The sequence below is a fragment of the Suricata suricatta genome, chromosome 2 (assembly GCF_006229205.1).
Source record: "Suricata suricatta isolate VVHF042 chromosome 2, meerkat_22Aug2017_6uvM2_HiC, whole genome shotgun sequence".
NCBI lineage: Eukaryota > Metazoa > Chordata > Mammalia > Carnivora > Herpestidae > Suricata > Suricata suricatta.
The window spans coordinates 96,994,768-97,011,695 of record NC_043701.1 but is presented as its reverse complement, the minus strand read 5'-3'; the positions used below and the strand labels follow the sequence as shown (position 1 = coordinate 97,011,695).

Here is a 16,928-nt window from a genome sequence, read left to right as displayed (position 1 = left end):
CACGGGAGCGCGCACAGACACACACACACACACACACACACACACACACACACTCTAACTAGGGCAGGAAACCAGAACTGTTCTTCATTTGGATTCTTCACTAAGGAGACTGTACTTTGAGGCCTCGTAGCCCACCAAGTCCGTTGGCCCTTGGTGATGCTAATGAACACATAAGTACTTGCATTGTCTTAAAACAAAAGCATTTAATACATCCTGAAGCCTTTTATTTATAATCCCCAGAAGTGCTAGCAGCTTGAGGGTGGAATTTATGTCAAATCTTCTAAATGGCACTGACTCCCTCCTCCTGCACCCTGGATCAGCAGCCTGCCTATTGGTAAGTGCTAATTTTACTCTTGCCTTTCCTCCAGGTCCTGTCGTAGGATGGCAAGACCCTTCTCTCTGTTGGATTGTGGAACCGCTATCCATGTGGGTCCCATGAATATTTTGATTCATGTCTTAGACTAGTACTGCTCAACAGAAATAGAATGCAAATAGCATCTGTATAATTTTCATATTTCATTTAACCCAGCATCCAAAATATCTTTTATAGTCAATATAAAATTGAGATATTTTACATTCTTTTTTAATATTAATTCTCCTAAGGTTGATGTTTTTTAGACCTCAGTGCATGTCAGTTTGGAGTAGTCATGTTTCAAGTACTCAGTAGTGACCTGTGGCCAGTGCCTACTGTATTAGACTGCAGTTTGGACTCTGTGATGGTTCCCAAAGTATTTCTGCAGCACAGAAAGTCTATAAATGATACAATGTGCTCTACTCTGCCTTAAAGAGTGGGGGTAACATGCTGGGGCATTTGTCCAACTGGAAAGCCAATGGTGTGAGGCTCCGATCCATTAACTACACCATTCTGCTCTGCTCCCAGAAACAAATCATTGTGACATCCAATCAGACTGATTTGACTGGATTTTGTCTCTTTATCTCTGAAACAGATTGATGCGGAGCCGTCCTTCTGGAAATGCAGATGGCAATGGTACCTCAAGAAATTAGCCCCTCGCAGTACAGATAAACTCCACTAGGGGGCCCTCTAGTCAACAGTTGCATAGTCCCAGACTCATAATATTAATTTCTCCCAAAGCTGATATTTTTTAGACCTCAGTGCATGTCAGTTTGGAGTAGTCATCTTTCAAGTACTCAGTAGTGACATGTGGCCAATGCCTACTGTATTAGACTGTGAGCTAAATCACAATTTTATAACAATATATCTAAATCAAGACTCTTGAGTTCATGAATATGCAGTGAATTTTGGAAAAGGAACTTTTAAGTGCAAAATAAAAATAAGCCTTTCAAATACATATCTGGCTGTGTGCTTACACAATTTCAACATGGCTTTCTCTGAAGGGGTGTTAATCCCTTAGCTTAAAAAGGAGCTGGGGTCACTGGCCAACTGACCTCACAACTCAGATCCATCAGTCTCTACCATCTCTGTAACCTTGTTTAGTTACGCATACACCTTTTCTGTTCTACTTCCTTCAAGGTACTTGAGATCAGGAGAAGAAAAAAGCATCTTTTCACTTAGGTTCCAGGGAGCCTAGAATGCAAATGACCCCACTCCCTCCTTCTTTTCCATTTTAAATTTATGAAGAAATTCAAGTGCCAAATGATAAATTTGCCAACTGGGTCTTTTCTACAGCTCCTAGGAGGCTCCGAGCCAAGTTGGCAGGAGACTAATGCATGAGGTCTAATGGCATGGTTTTATAATCCTGCTCTTCCTGCTGAGCTTTATCCCCCTTTCTAATTATTATATTGTTTGCTGTCTGTTTAGAAGCCACCCTAACATTCTGGGACTACGGTAGTGATGGGGGGAGAGGGCACGTGGTAAAAATAGATATAATTGGCTCTTCAAAGTTTGTCCTAACAATAGAATCTTTCAGATACTAAGTGGAATTATTCCTTCTAACAGAAGTTGATAGGGGCATGTTCTTTTTAATTTTTTAATGTCTTACTTATTTTTGAGACAGCGTGAGCAGGAGAGGGGCAGAAAAAGAGGGAGACACAGAATCCAAAGCAGGCTCCAGGCTCTGAGCTGTCAGCACACAGTCTGATGTGGAGCTTGAACTCACGAATGAACGCAAGATCATGACCTGAGCCCAAGTCAGAGGCTTAACCAACTGAGCCACCCAGGTGCCCCGATGGGGGCACGTTCTAACTGGCTTCATCTGACATAGTGATGTGGCTAAGTCACACCATGCAAGCACCATAAAACAGGAATCATCTATGACAGGGCTTAACTAACACACAAGAAAAACACAGTAAATATTTGCCAAATTATAAATATATTTTAGGTTTTAGAAACTTCAAAAATACTTCTTTGAATCTGGAACACTCACTTGAACTACAAAGATTTGTTTTTTTTTTTAAGAACCCAAAACTACTTGTAGTAAGTAACACTAGAGCATGCCTAGGTCAAAATGGGATATGTCCATTCTTGAAACCAGATTATGGGACTCTACCTACCTGAACCAACAAGAATAACAGCGTAACCGTGATATTGGGCAAGTCACATGTGGGGAGGGGAGGGACTGGAGTTCCTAAGATTTTGCATTTTCAGGGAAAGCATAACAATTAGCATAAAGTTATGTTCCAATCCCATCTCCTTTTATAATCATGATGAAAGATTCTCTTCAAGCCCAACCTCCTCCCTTGGAATTAATATGCCCTCTTTGAAAACATTTCATTCAACTCCACATTTGCTTCACTTCTCAGAGCACCGGCCGGAAGCAGAACAGTCCTATTGGCGTCTTCCATCCTTGCCTTAGTTCTGCTCACCACGCAGGCGGGTGCTGTGCCCAGGGCAACTCTGCAGGACTGTGGGGTAGGCTCCAACTCCTCCCCCACTTTGGTGTTTACTAGACTTATTTAACCAAGGTGTTGGGCGAACTATATTGCCATCAGAGGGAAGGAGATTTTGGGAAAACAGAGCAGGGAATGTTAATCAAACCTGGAAGCACCCATAGGCCTCCTCAGAGCATTGCTGGCTCTTGCAGGCAAAACGGCGCAACACAGCTGTCAGATGTACACCTGGTCGCGGGGCAGGGCTCAACAGGCTCTGAGCTCCCACCTACTTATTACAGACAGTAAAGAACAATGACTCACAGCCAATACAGGGCCCATCCTTCCTTTCAAAAGCATCCTTGAATATCTAGAGAGAAAAGGGAAGAGTTCAGACTGGTTTCTTCAGGAGTAAACCACATGGCTTAGGCATTAGGCTTTGAGATCAACCCAAGCCCACTCACTCAGCAGCTAGAACCTCACTGCATTTCCCAAATCCCTTGGCTAGTCAGTGTCAGTTAAGGCCATTTAAAATTTTCCTGGAATGGGAAATTGCCAATGTGGAAAGCAAAGCTACCAGGAACCTGAAGTAGTGCCAGCCAGGTTACAGGGCGAATACAGACAGGGTAACAGAATTTCCACACTCCACGTGGGCCACTAGAATGGACTGAGGGCAAAGTGCCATGACAGACTTAATGGGACTGAAAATGCAGCTGTTAAGACAAGGAATGTGTTGTGGTCTGCAATATCCAGAAGCAGAAATTTTATATCCTTGACAGACGGGCCAACACACATCTTTTGATTGTTTCTCAGGTATTTATTGTGTGCCTAAGTCACTTATGGGACTTACACCCCAAAATGATTTTGATGTTTTTGCCACTTTTAACATCTCCCTAAATCATTCAGGTGCTGATCCAAGACCATCTTTCCATAGACTTCACTGGAAATGTCATTAAGATGCCAGAAGACGTAAGTTTTAAAAATCACATTTATTGAAGTATAATTTACATCCAGCAAAACTCACCCCTGAAATTTGACAAATGTGAGCACCACCATAATCAAGCTATGAAACACTTCCTCAAAACTCACTCATGCCCCTTAGCAACCTATCCCTCCCTGATCCTTAATAATCCATTCATCTGTTTTCTGTCCAAAGGATCAAAGTTAATCATTGAAATAATGGGTTATGGAAAAATTCGTATACATATAAAACCATATTAAAAAATTTTTTTTTCATGTTTATTTTTCAGAGACAGAGCATGAGTCAGGGATGGGCAGAAGAGGAGTCACAGAATTCAAAGCAGGCTCCAAGCTCTGAGCTGTCATCACAGAGCCCAAAGTGGGGCTCCAACCCACGAACTGTGAGATCATTACCTGAGCTGAAGTTGGACGCTTAACCAAGTGAGCCACCTAGGCACCCCTAAAACTATTTTTAAAGGGTTGCTTTGAAATGTATCTTTAGGGCAGTTAAGGAACAGGATTTAAAAATAATCTTTGCAAATTAAGGCACACCTGACAATGCTGTCAAGATAGTTGTAGAACAGTTACCATGTCAAGCTGTAGGCTAGGGCTGGTAGAAAGATGAAATAATAGAATGGGATTCTATGAAATTCTCTCTGGGGAGATATATGTTCTTACAGGCATATAGCACCTTCTCAAAGCTCACCCCTGCTGCTACCATGGAAGGGACAAAGAGAGCATACGTTCAAATATCTACTTTATCTACTTGAAAAGCTTCTTTCAACCACAATTGTCTTTCGAGCACCGGACCTGTAAAAAGAAGTATGAACAGGTAATGAGGTCAGCAATTATGAAATAAGATGTGCTATTAAGAAAATACAGTGTTTTCTAGACCCTGTTTACAAAAGCTGTGCAGCAGGCAAGTTAATAGAATTCCCCAACATACAATGTGTTGTCAACTCAGTAATGTTCTGATATAAAAGTGAATTTTTAATTCAAACCCCTATCTTACTAAAACTCAAAATGGCCACCATAAGGAAAGATACTTGTAAAGATTAAATGCCAATTACCTAAAAACCCATTAAAAATAAAATTTTCCTGGCATAATAAAGCATTGCCTATTTACTACAGGCTTTCCCCCTTTCTACCTAAAACAGACTTTCGAAAGGGAAGCAGATGCAATTGCACGTAACCAATTCCTATTAAGTTGGCCTCAGGTAAATCCTTTAACCCATCAGAGAAGCATATCCAATCAGATTAAGAGTTCTCATCCTTGGCCAAGAATTCGATTCAGCTATTTAGGAACAACTTATCTCCATTTGGTTCATACCTGAAGTTCAACAGCATCTTGAGCTGGACTGTGCCTGATGGAAAAGTGGGAAGAACAATGTTAAGAATATCATTGAACTCTTTATGATTTGGGAGTTTTTTTGTTAAGCAAAGAGCATCTTTTATTGTGGTTAACTACTAGCTACCTTCAAATAGACTTCCCCTAAAAAAGCTACAGTCTCCAAATTTCTTCACACTTGGGAAATCTCCTTGGTAATTTCCAGCCAGGAGTAAAATGAACAGTGAATTAAGTGACTATGGTTTTTGATTCCATATCATATAATGTCAGCCATGATCTGTCCAACTTGATCTGTTACATTAGCGTGGAATAGTTATCAATTTTAGGGGGAAAAAAAAGCCAAAAATGTTACTGGCAACAGTGTGTACCTAGGAAACACTGAAACAAGCTCTAACCAGATTAAAAGGCCTAAGGAAGCCTGAAACTTGACGCAGAGGCAGAGCCCAGCAAGCTGAGAACAGTCCTCCAGCACTTCCTCAGTTTCCATGATCCTTAAATAGACACTGGCTCATGCTGCTGCTTCCTCGTCATGGTGCCTGGCTTCCTCAGCCTGTGTCTCTCTCACATGGAACTGTTGGAACAGTTTGGCTCAAGAGAAACCGCCAACACATAAACCAATTGTAAAACAAAACCCGACCTTTGCGTTTCCTGGTGTTGCAGGGCTGGTCACCAGGCTGAGGGACTCAGGGCAAGGAAACGGGTCCCTGTGCTCTGGGCTAATAGCTATGGCTGGAAAAGGGGTGTCAACAGCACAGCTTGCAAACGCTACCCCTCCCCCCTTTAAAAGCATAATAAACTGGATGTCCCATTCAGTTTCCCAGTCAGCAAAATTAGATTATTTCCTAATAAGTAAAAAGGTCTCCATAACTCTAAAGGCAAACATGTAACCCCCATAAGCCTCACATTTCAAGAGATTACTAAGCGATACTTAGGCTGTCTAAAGGATTCCTTCAATCACTCAACTCTTAGATCTTTACAAATTTTACTAAATCAGGAGAACAACCCTTTCTACAGCATGGGTGCCAGCGTCTTGGGGGACACAAATCAGAATCCCAATGGTTCAGATTTTTCCCCCCCCAGGACAGATAACCATGACGGGCTTCACAAGGTACTGGTCACTCCTAATAAGGTGAGTCTGGGGCAGAAAATTGCAGGCGGGGCTCACAGCAGTTATCAGCTCCCGCAAGCTGAACCCTAGACCTTTTAAAAAGTCAGACTACCCTGCAAAGTGGCAACTGAAAGGTATCTGCGGGGAGTGGCTGTCAGAGAGAAACTGCCCCCGTCTGTTGCTAGCACAGCAATTAAGCTGCTCCGCACGCAAAGTTAAAGTGCTCAGATCCACGATGTCGCTCAATTTCCAAACTGGTGATGTCGGGGTCATGGCAACACCGCGCAGGCGGGAGCCCCGCGTGCGCCAATTACCCCGACACCGACCGGCTGGGTGCCCCCCCCACCCGCCCCCCGGCTGCATTCTCGAAAGGTTATTTTTTCTCTGAAAAAGGCACTTGAAGCTCTATGTGGCTTGGAGCCCTTGAGCGTCGAGGCCACAGGCACGGGAGATGAGGGGACCGGGGGGCGCAGTGGTGGGAGGCTAGGGGAAGGCGCCCGAAGGGTGCTTCCGAGGGTCCCTGGGCCTTCCCCGGGATCGGGGGCCTCTCCAGAGGGGGCGCCAGGCTGAGGCCGAACCCGGGTCACGGACGCCCGGGCGGGGCGGGCACAGGGCCAAGGAGGGGCCCATGCAGCAAGTACCCCCAGAGAGAGACCCCCCCCCAGACCACGTGGCCGGCTCCGGCGTCAGGCCGGTTAGAAGACACTTACCGAGTCGCACGCCTCAGCGGAAAAGGGAGGGCTCTGCAGAGACCAAGTTTAAAAGGGGCCTGGGCGGTAGGCACCCTGCGACAACCAACCAAAAAGTTACACCCAGCGCCCCTCCCGGCCCAGTACCCGCCCCGCCCGGGACTCCCAGAGGCTCGCGCGCGCCCCCTGCCGGCGACCCACGTTCCCCAGCTCTAGCCTTGGGAGACTGCCGACTTCGTATGCTTGCCTGAGCGCCTTTCTGTGTAGGCGTCCCTTTACCACGCTGCAGGTTTGATGAAGCTCCTGGCATCAAATCAAATAATGTTAGGTATGTAACTGCCCCCCATCCCGGCCCGAATTCCATGCCTTTCCCCAGGGTGATCTGCAAGCCAAGAAGCACTGCTGGGCAGGACCCGCAGTCCCCAGCCTTGCACTTACATTTAGTTTGTTTTTTCAGATTTTGAGATTTGAGGCTTCCTAAACTGAGGCACTTGAGATTATTTTGGTTGGAGGGACTGTTTAGTGTGACAGGTATTTTTTGAGTGCTGACTGTGCCAGGCAATGTGTTTGGTGCCGGGGAGTATAAAGTGGAATGAGAAAACGCACCTGTCCTCAGAAAACATAAAGTGACATTCAGCTGTCGATAGAAGCCTACACAGTGTACCAGAGCACAGCGCAAACCACAGAGCCCAGCCTGCTAAGGGGTCAGGGAGGTCACCTTGGAGGAGGGGTACCGATGGTGTGTCTAGCATGACCAGCACAAAGCTGACTGCACATCAAATATTGGAGAATATTTGGTAAAAATCAAAGAGGACAAGAGAATTGAAGAGCAATTATAGAGTTGAAGGGACTTTATAGGTCAGCTAGAATTTCCTCTGGTGGAGTAGAGCCAGCCTTAGGATGTCCTCCAAACGAAGAGTTGTGATGGTGGAATGTAAGCTCCATAAGGACTCTCTTTCCTTCTCTACTGGCTCCTCAGAACTCAGCATAGTGCCTGGAATATACTTGGGTAGGGGCAAGTTACTCCAGGAAAAGATATTTGCCATTTATCCCCCAAAGCAGTCAAACTCTTGAAGGCTCATAAAGGTGGTACTGACGGGGTCTTATCCCAGGCTGTAACTTTCCTGGGTCACCTTGAGTGTGAATTTATCTCTGCATTCCCGGTTCAAGGCCTAGGCCGTGGTGTGCTGTAAGGACTTGATAAAACGCGCTGGATTTCCTTTATTGGCATGCATTTGGCCTGCCTTTCACACATACTTCTAGAGAAGGCATCCTGGGGGCTCAGACGTTGTTGGGCATTTCCCTGGCTAGTTTGGCTACTGCTGGAGGGGAACCTTATCTCTACCACTGCCATGTTTCTGCTGGATGATGCCTCAACCCTCTGCCTAGCCTTTCCTTCCCTTTCAGAAGAGGAAGGAATTTCAGCAAAATCCAGTGTTAATATGAATTTGGGGAGCATGCAAACCAACATAGGCTTGTTAACTGTCATTCTTCACCTACTCCCAGTTCTCCATGGAAAAGGCTAAGATTCTTATCTTCTCCAGTGGGAGGGGAAACAGGGGGTAAGAAGTGCCCACTTGGAAGCCATTGAGGGTTTTCTTGGTTCAGTATACAATCAACTGGGTACATTGTAAGTGTCATTACCTTTACCTCTGTCCTTTTTCTATAGTCCTAACTAAATGAAAGGTAATCTTTCTCTTTAACCATGCAATAACATGATCCTGCATTTTACTCATTTAAAAATTTTGGCTCCCAAGTACGTCATGGCAGAGAACATCCAACGGCTCATCTTCCTCAGGGGAGAGCAAATCCCTTACAAGGCTAGAAGGTGAGGATTTGTGTTTCTTCTTCCCTCACTGCCCAGGATCAGTTGTAAAGCAATGGTGACTCCCGGTCTAGACTGGGACCCAGAATAGCACACTCTAAACTCTGAAGACCTAGTACTATCAGTAGTAAAGGTAACACTTCAATTTCCATGCTCCGTTTTACTCTGTGTTGGTTCTTGATCCAGGAGGGGCAGAAAGCACCTTATTTATTACCCTCCTCAAACCCTGTAGTTGCCTGATCTGTATGCCCAGGAGTTCCTGAGTCTCACTTGTTCGCAATGAACTGACATCAGACACAGATCTAGGGGATTTGCTTTCACAAATTAATTGGCCCATTCATTTACTTTTGTCTCTGTGTTGAATGCACATTTTATTGTGTTGTCATAGTGGAGAGTCAGAAGATGAAACAATTGCAGACATTATTTATGATTTAAATGATCGCTCCAGTTGGGTAACATTTTAATTGGTGTCATTGGCCCAGTTGCCACATGCAGGTCTCTGCCTAGCGGCCTGCCTTTTCCAAGCAGCTGCAGGCTTGTTTTCAAGACAACAGAGAATGTCTGCCTCCACTGAAGTTTACTGGTTTCATCTGCCTAAATAAACTTGTGTGGCTGATTTTGGCAATTAAAAGGTGTACTTGTACATGTGCTGGAAGCCCTGGGATATGGATGCACTTGTTTCTTTCCCCACATGGGAAAAAAAAAAAGGTTTTGTTTGTTTGTTTGTTTTTAAACCTTTTTCGGCTGTATGGCAATATGCAGAAGAATGAAACTGGACCACTTTCTTATGTTATACACAAAAATAAATTCAAAATGGATGAAAGACATAAATGTGAGACAGGAAACCATCAAAATCCTAGAGGAGAATGCAGGCAGCAACTTCTTGGACTTGGGCCATAGCACTTCTTACTAGACATGTCTCTGGAGGGAAGCAAAAATGAAACATAGGGACTTCATCAAGATAAAACTTCTGCACAATGAAGGAAACAATTATCACTCTGTGTTGTACATTCTATGGGCTTTGACAAATATGTAATAACATGTATCAACATTTATAATATCATATAGAACAGTTTCACTGTCCTAAGAGCCCACTTTGCTCCACTTATTCATCCTCCCTCCCCCAACCACTGGCACCCATTGATCTGTTCACAGTGTCCATAGTTCTGCCTTTTCTAAAACGTCATATAGTTAGGATCATATAGTAGATAAACTTTTCAGATTGGCATTTAAGTTTCTTCCTTGTCTTTTCATGGCTTGATAGTTCATTTCTTTTTAGTGCAGAATAATATTCCATTGCCTGGATGTACCACATTCCATTCACCTGTTGAAAGACATCTTGGTTGCTTCCAATCTTTGGCAATTATGAATAAAGCTATAATAAACATCCATGTAAAGGTTATTTTGTGGATATAAGTTTTTTCAGCTCCTTTTGGTAAATACCAACAAGTATGATTGCTGGATCATATGATAAGAGTATGTTTAGTTTTATAAGGACTGCCCATCTGTCTTCCAAAATGGCTATGCCATTTTGCATTTCCACCAGTAGTAATGAGAGTTCCCTTTGCTACATCCCCACCAACATTTGATACTGTCACTGTTTGGAATTTAGCTATTCCAGTAGATACATAATAGTATCTCATTGTTTTAATTCGCAATTCCCTAATGACCTATGGTGTGGGGCATCTTTCCACGTGCCAACCTATAACTTATGCTCAATTCTGTTCAATGGAAGAAATTCACCATGTCTGGACCACACTGAAGGGTGGAGGGACTATATATACGAGGAAATTAATAACGGGAGGTGAGGCAATTGTAGACCATCTCAGAGGCTGACCAATATAATTAGATTGAGAAATGAATGAAGGTGAGAAATTAAAGACAAATTTAGACAACACTTTTGAGGAGTTGCACTATAAAGAGAAACAAAGAACTGTAGAAGTATGTAGAGTTAAAGAATGTTTTTATTTTCTTTGCTTTATAAAAAACGAGATCATTCTTAGCAATAAAGGGAATACATTGGATATATTGATATATAAACAAGTAGAACTCTATACCTTTATTCATGTACTTCCTAGAAGTATTGTGAACAATGCCAAAGTTTGTAAATAACACACCTGAAAGGGGATTGGGTTTTTTTTCCAAGATTTTATTTAAATTCAAGTTTGTTGACATGTAGTGTAGTATTGGTTTTAGGAATACAATTTAGTGATTCATCACTTACATATAATACCTAGTGCTCATCCCAACAAGTGCCCTTTTTACTGCCCATCACCCATTTGGCCCATCCCCCACCTATCTCCCCTCCAGCAACCCCCAGTTGGTTCTCTATTGTTAAGAGTCTCTTATGGTTTGCCTCCATCTCTGTTTTTATCTTATTTTTATGTCCTTTCCCCTATGTTCATCTGTTTTCTATCTTAAATTCCACCTATTAGTTAAATCATATGATTTTTGCCTTTCTCTGACTGATTTATGTCACATAGCATAATGCGTTCTAGCAAATGGCAAGATTTCATTTTTTGATGTCTGCGTAATATTCTATTATATATATAATATACACACCACATCTTCTTTATCCATTCATCAGTTGATAGACATTTGGGCTCTTTCCATGATTTGGCTATTGTCACTAGTGCTACTATAAACATAGGGGTGCATGTGCCCCCTTGAATCAGTATTTTTTTTATCCTTTGTATAAATACGTAGTAGTGCAATTGCTGGATCACAAGGTAGTTCTATTTTTCACTTTCAGAGGAACATCCACACTGTTTTCCACAGTGCCTGCACCAGTTTGCATTCCCACTAACAGTGCAAGAGGGTTCTCCTTTCTCTGCACCCTTGCCAGCCAACATCTATTGTTTCCTGAGTTGTTAATTTTAGCCATTCTGACAGGTATGAGGTGGTATCTCATTTTGGTTTTGAATTTCTATTTTGCTAATGATGAGTGACGTTGAGCATCTTTTCATGTGTCTCTTAGCCATATGGATATCTTGTTTGGAGAAACGTCTGTTCATGTCTTCTGCTCATTTCTTAACTGAATTATTTTGGGGAGGGGGTGTTGGGTTTGATAAGTTCTTTAGAGATTTTGGATATTAGTCCTTTTTCAGATATGACATTTGTAAATATCTTCTCCCATCCTGTAGATTGCCTTGTTATATAATGGACTTAGATTGTTAATGATGCATCAGTGTTGGTCCACTGACTGTAAAAAATGTTTTGCACTGGTGGGGAATGTTGGTAGTGTAGTGAGGATGTGGGAAATCTCTCTAGTTTCTGCTCAATTTTTCTGTGGACATAAAACTGCTCTGAAAAATAAAGTATTTTAAAAACGTGATGGAATGTCACTTGAGAGATTATGGTACAGAAGACTGAAGCTACCATTTTGGGCTGCTGTCTCTTCCTTTTCTCTCTTAGAGTCTTGGCTCTAGGGGAAACAGGCTGCCATGCTGTGAGCTGCTTTATGGAGAGACCCAGTTGGCAAAGAACAGATGTCTTAGGTTAATAGCCAGCAAGGATCTGAGGCCTGCCAACAGTCACACGAGCAAGCTTGATAGTGAATCCTCCCACATCAGACCTTAAGAAGACTCCAATCCTAGCCAACATCTTGTTTGCAGCCTTGTAGGAGACCATGAGCCAGAGGCAACCAGTAAGCCACACTCGGATTCCTGACCCACTCACGCTATTTGATAACACATGCTTATTGCTTTGAACAGCTAAAGTTTGTGGTAGTTTGTTATGTGGCACAGGACAACTGATCACCAATCCATCACTCCATGGAAACAACTCTTTTCAAGGGCCAGAGCTTTTAGCCTTGACCTTAGTTGTCTTTTGTCAGTTCTAAGTGCAATCATCCTCTTCTGAAATACTTCTCATTTGTCTTCCAAGTCACCATACTTTGTTTTCATTTGTTTTTCCGAACCTCATGGCTTCTTCATATCAGTCTCTGTTACTGGTTATTTTTTATTAGCCCACCTTTAATCTGCAGAGTTCTCCAGGGCTCAGTCCTCAGATCTCAACTCTCCTTTATCTATTCCTATCTAGGTGATGATGTAACCTAGATGTACAGTTTTAAATACTGTTTTGACTTTGCTTTGTGACTCATATTTCTGTCACAGGCTAAGATCCTTCCCTGACTTACAGTCTTATATGCCAATTGCATACTCAGTGTTTTCACTCGGGTTTCTAAAAGGCATCTTGAAATGAAGTTATCTGAAACTCAACTCTTGATATTTCATCTCTCAAAACTGATCAACCCACCATTAATCCGCTGGAGTATTTTATTCTACCAACGCCTATGGCAAAAATCTTGGAGGTGTCCCAAACTCCTCTCTTCTTTTATACATTTATACCCATTGATCCACAGCAAATTACATGATCTCAGCTTCAAATCTGACCACTTCTCAACCACCCTCATCCAAGCTCCATCGTCTCTCTCCTGGTTATTTGAATAGCCTTCTAGCTGATGTTTTGTGTCTGTCTTTGTACTTATAGTCCATTCTCCACACAACGACCGGAGGGAACTCTTCACAACATCAGGAAGATCATGTTGCTCCTCTGCACAGACCTCTTGAGTGGCCCTTCCTTTCTTTCAATGTAAAAGGAAAGTTTTTCAATGGTCTACAAGGCTATACAGGACATAGCCTCCATTTCTTTTCTGTCCTACCCGCTGACAACCTCCCCCTCTGGCTGCACTGGCCTCCTCACTGCCCCTCCAACATGCCAGACATACTCTGCTGCAGGGTTTAGCACTTGCTGTTCCTCTACCTGAAATGTTCTTCCCCCAGGTTTCCTTTTGGCTTTCACTGTGCCATGTTCCATGTTTCTACTTTAATCTGGATGGCGTTTTACGTAGTGAGAACAGCATGTGCAGAACTCCTGAACGGACAGTGAGAAAGAGCCACAGAGCATGAACATGCTGGACAGAGAATAACTGCAGATGAATTTTGTTCAGTTGTCTATTTATGCAACTGTTCAAATCGGCATTGCCAAACTGAAATTTCAGGAGGGTAGGGATTGTGACTGCTTCGTTTCTGTGTATAAAACCCAGGCTGCCTGAACCTCGGGCAGGCAGTTGCTAATAAGTGCCTTTCATAGAGATGTGAAGCCGCTTGATTGCATTGTCCTTTTTGATTAATGTATATTTATGACCCACATTTGAAAGCCTGGAAATAGCTGCGAGGCTCGTCCAAATTTGTGCTGGGTAATTGAATGCAGCAGTGTCACAAATGACTTCTCCTAAATCATGCTTTGAGCTTTTAAAAAACTGTGAATACAATGAATAATCCTTTTGTTCTCTCCAGAGATGCGCACAATACGTGTGTTTCCTTCCTTCCCCTCTGACAGTCTGTGCCACCTTGAAGGGAAGAGACAGGAACTGTTTCTCTTCTCTTGCCATCACCCCGTGTCCTTTCTTCTGCACTCGCCAAATGTAGCCTTCATGGGGGGGCAGTGGCATCACAAATGTTGTAGCTTAAGAGCCCATGTTCTGCTAGATAGGGCGTGAGGTGCCCAGAGCGCCTTGTGTTTAGTGACTCAAGAAAATTTATTCAGGTTCAATAATGAATACAGGCCTTTGAGGTAAACATTTAGTCTCTTTTTATAAAAGGCCCAGTCTTTCGGGTTTCTGCTCCCCTTCCCTTCTCCATGGCATCTGGTGTGTGTACATGGGGTGTGCTGAGGGCACCAGGGGGGAGGCTGAGTGATTCTGAGAATCTGCATTCCACTGGTCTCTGCCGCAGTGAGGACTGTTCCCGGACAGGGACCCCTGACATGCAACTGCTCCCAGTCCTGGATCTGTGGGGTTTGCGGCTGAAACCTAGGGCCTGGTCACTCATGATCACACCTGCTCTTGATTTGGGCAGGCCTTGGGAACCTGCTCGGGACAACTCCAGTGTCACCTGCCCTGGCCACCCTATCCAACTCCCGCCCGCATTGCTTTCCTTATAGCACTTATTTATGTATTCATCTACCTGTCTTGACTAGCTTTCTTCACTAAAACTTGAAGTCCCTTTCAAGATTATTTACTTAGGGGTCTTCAGTCCCCTGGGAATGTGGACAGTTACATCCTTCTCTATTTCTGTGTCTCTATACCCATCTCCATGCCTGTACCCAGAAGCATACCAATCCATATCAATTAAGAACATGGACTCTAAGGGTCACCTGGGAGGCTCAGTCGGCTAAGCATCTGACTGTTGGCTCAGGTGGTGATCTCACAGTTCATGGGTTCAAGCCCTGCATGGGCTCAATGGTGACAGTGGGATTAGGATTCTCTCTCTCCCTCTCTCTCTGCCCCACCCCTGCTCATACACACTACCCCTTTCTCTGAAAAATAAAAACACGTAAAAAAAAAAAAAAAAAAAAAGAACATGGACTCTAAAATTCATGTTCCTGGGGTCAAATCCTTGTTCCATTACTTGTAGCTGTGCATGCCTGGCAAGTTACTCAGCCCGCCTGTGCCTCACTCTCCTTGTTTGTAAAATGGGGAGGATAGCACTAGCTACCATATAAGTTGCAATAAAGATATGAGTTCCTAACTGGAAAGGATTTAGCAGAGGACCTGATGCACGAAGTCTCCATGGAGGTATTTGCCACTATTTTTATTACCATCTTTCCTACTAGAATGTAAAGTCCATAAAGGCAGAAGCTTTGCCTGCCTTTTTTTATTGTTATATCTCCTCATCCTTATGCAACAGGGAGGCCCTTAGTTACCATTTGTCGGATGAATGAATAAACGAATGGATCAAGAAGTGAAAAAAACACAATATATTCCAAAAGATATGATCGCCCTTTCATACTCCTTTTGGTAAGATTTCCGTTGTGCTCAAGGTTATTTGCTCCTGTTTAGTGTTCTACCCTCTAGGAAGGCGAGAACTAGATTTTCTAACCCCAAACTACGCCAAGCAGCCTGGTCCTGGGGGAAGTTCCACCTCTTGGTACCTGGGAGTCCTACTCTTTCCTCACTGAGTTACCTGCTTCCTCACAAGACAAGAACACTGTTCTCGCCCCTTCTGAGGGGAGTGGGGACAGGGTGCCTCAAGTGTCATGTTTTGCTCGTGCACGTCTGTGTGTGTGTGTGTGTGTGTGCGTGTGTATTAGTGAAGGAAGGCAGCTCTCACAGCTTATCAGCAGCCCTTTCCCCAACCATGCCTTCTTTCCTCCTTCTACGGACGGCCTCTTCCTGGTTTCTGGCCTTACCTGTCTGGCTGCAGAGAGAATTGGTCGTGGCCGAGCTAGCTCTCCCCAGGGCCCCGTGACACTAACCGCCGTGCCCTCTGACAGCCTAGCTCCTGCATGACTAGCCGGAGGCTCTAGTTCTAGATATGCTCCAGGTCACCCCATTGGTGGGAGGAGTTGCCGCTTATGGAAATGAGCTTTCTTCTTTGATGAGAGGCTCAGAAGCCCAAGCAATCACTTTGGATTTGAACCAGATTTGAATTGTGATGAATCCTTTGTCCTCTTTCTGCTGGCTTTCTTCTCTCTTCCTCCACAAGACATGACACACCCCTCTGCAGGAGTCCTTGGATGGGGACACCTGGGTGGCTCAGTTGGCTGAACCTTCCACTTCAGCTTAGGTCAGGATCTCATGGTCCTTGAGTTCACGTCCCACTTCAGGCTCTCTGCTGTCAGTAGCAGAGCCGGCTTTGGATCCTCTGTTCCCCTCTCTCTGCCCCTCCCGCACTTGTCTTTTAAAATAAGTTAAAAGAAAACATTTAAAAACTTTTTAGAAATTCCATGGATGTAATTTTTTTAAATGTTTATTTATTTATTTTGAGAGAGAGAGCAGGGGAGGGCCAGAGAGAGAGAGGGAGAGAGAGAACCCCAAGCAGGCGATGTGCTGTCAGTACAGAGATCGATGTGAGGCTCAATCTCACAAACCTGACCTGTGAGATCATGACCTAAGCTGAAATCAAGAGTCGGACACTTAACTGACTGAGCCCCCCAGTGCCCCATCTTGGATGTAATTTTTAAACTAGGAGTTTGTAACCAGCCCACAGGGCATTGAAGTGAGCCCCACATTTGGCAGGGAGGGTTTGAGCCTGGGTGGTCCCACCCAAATGAAGTGTTAGGGCTCCATCTCTTGGGCATTAAGGGTCCTGATTCTGTTCAAGGTGTCCTGGGGCACCTAAACAGAGTTCCCATGTGACAGTTAGGTGTGGCTCAGCAGAGTATTGAGGTGTAAGTGGATTTTCTTCTGCTGGAAAAACTATAGGA

General features: G+C 43.8%; 1 long non-coding RNA gene and 1 other non-coding gene across 2 annotated transcripts; one reads left to right on the top strand and one right to left on the bottom strand.

Annotated features, from left to right (window-relative positions):
- Positions 1 to 244: 244 nt before the first annotated feature.
- On the top strand, positions 245 to 4,073 carry LOC115283659. Its single transcript, XR_003905046.1, has 4 exons — positions 245 to 334; positions 2,722 to 2,830; positions 3,694 to 3,756; positions 4,038 to 4,073. It is a non-coding gene; the product is annotated as an uncharacterized LOC115283659 (long non-coding RNA).
- An 882-nt stretch (positions 4,074 to 4,955) lies between these two features.
- Positions 4,956 to 5,027, bottom strand: LOC115286200. Its single transcript, XR_003905944.1, has one exon. It is a non-coding gene; the product is annotated as a small nucleolar RNA SNORD93 (small nucleolar RNA).
- Between the last annotated feature and the right edge of the window lie 11,901 nt (positions 5,028 to 16,928).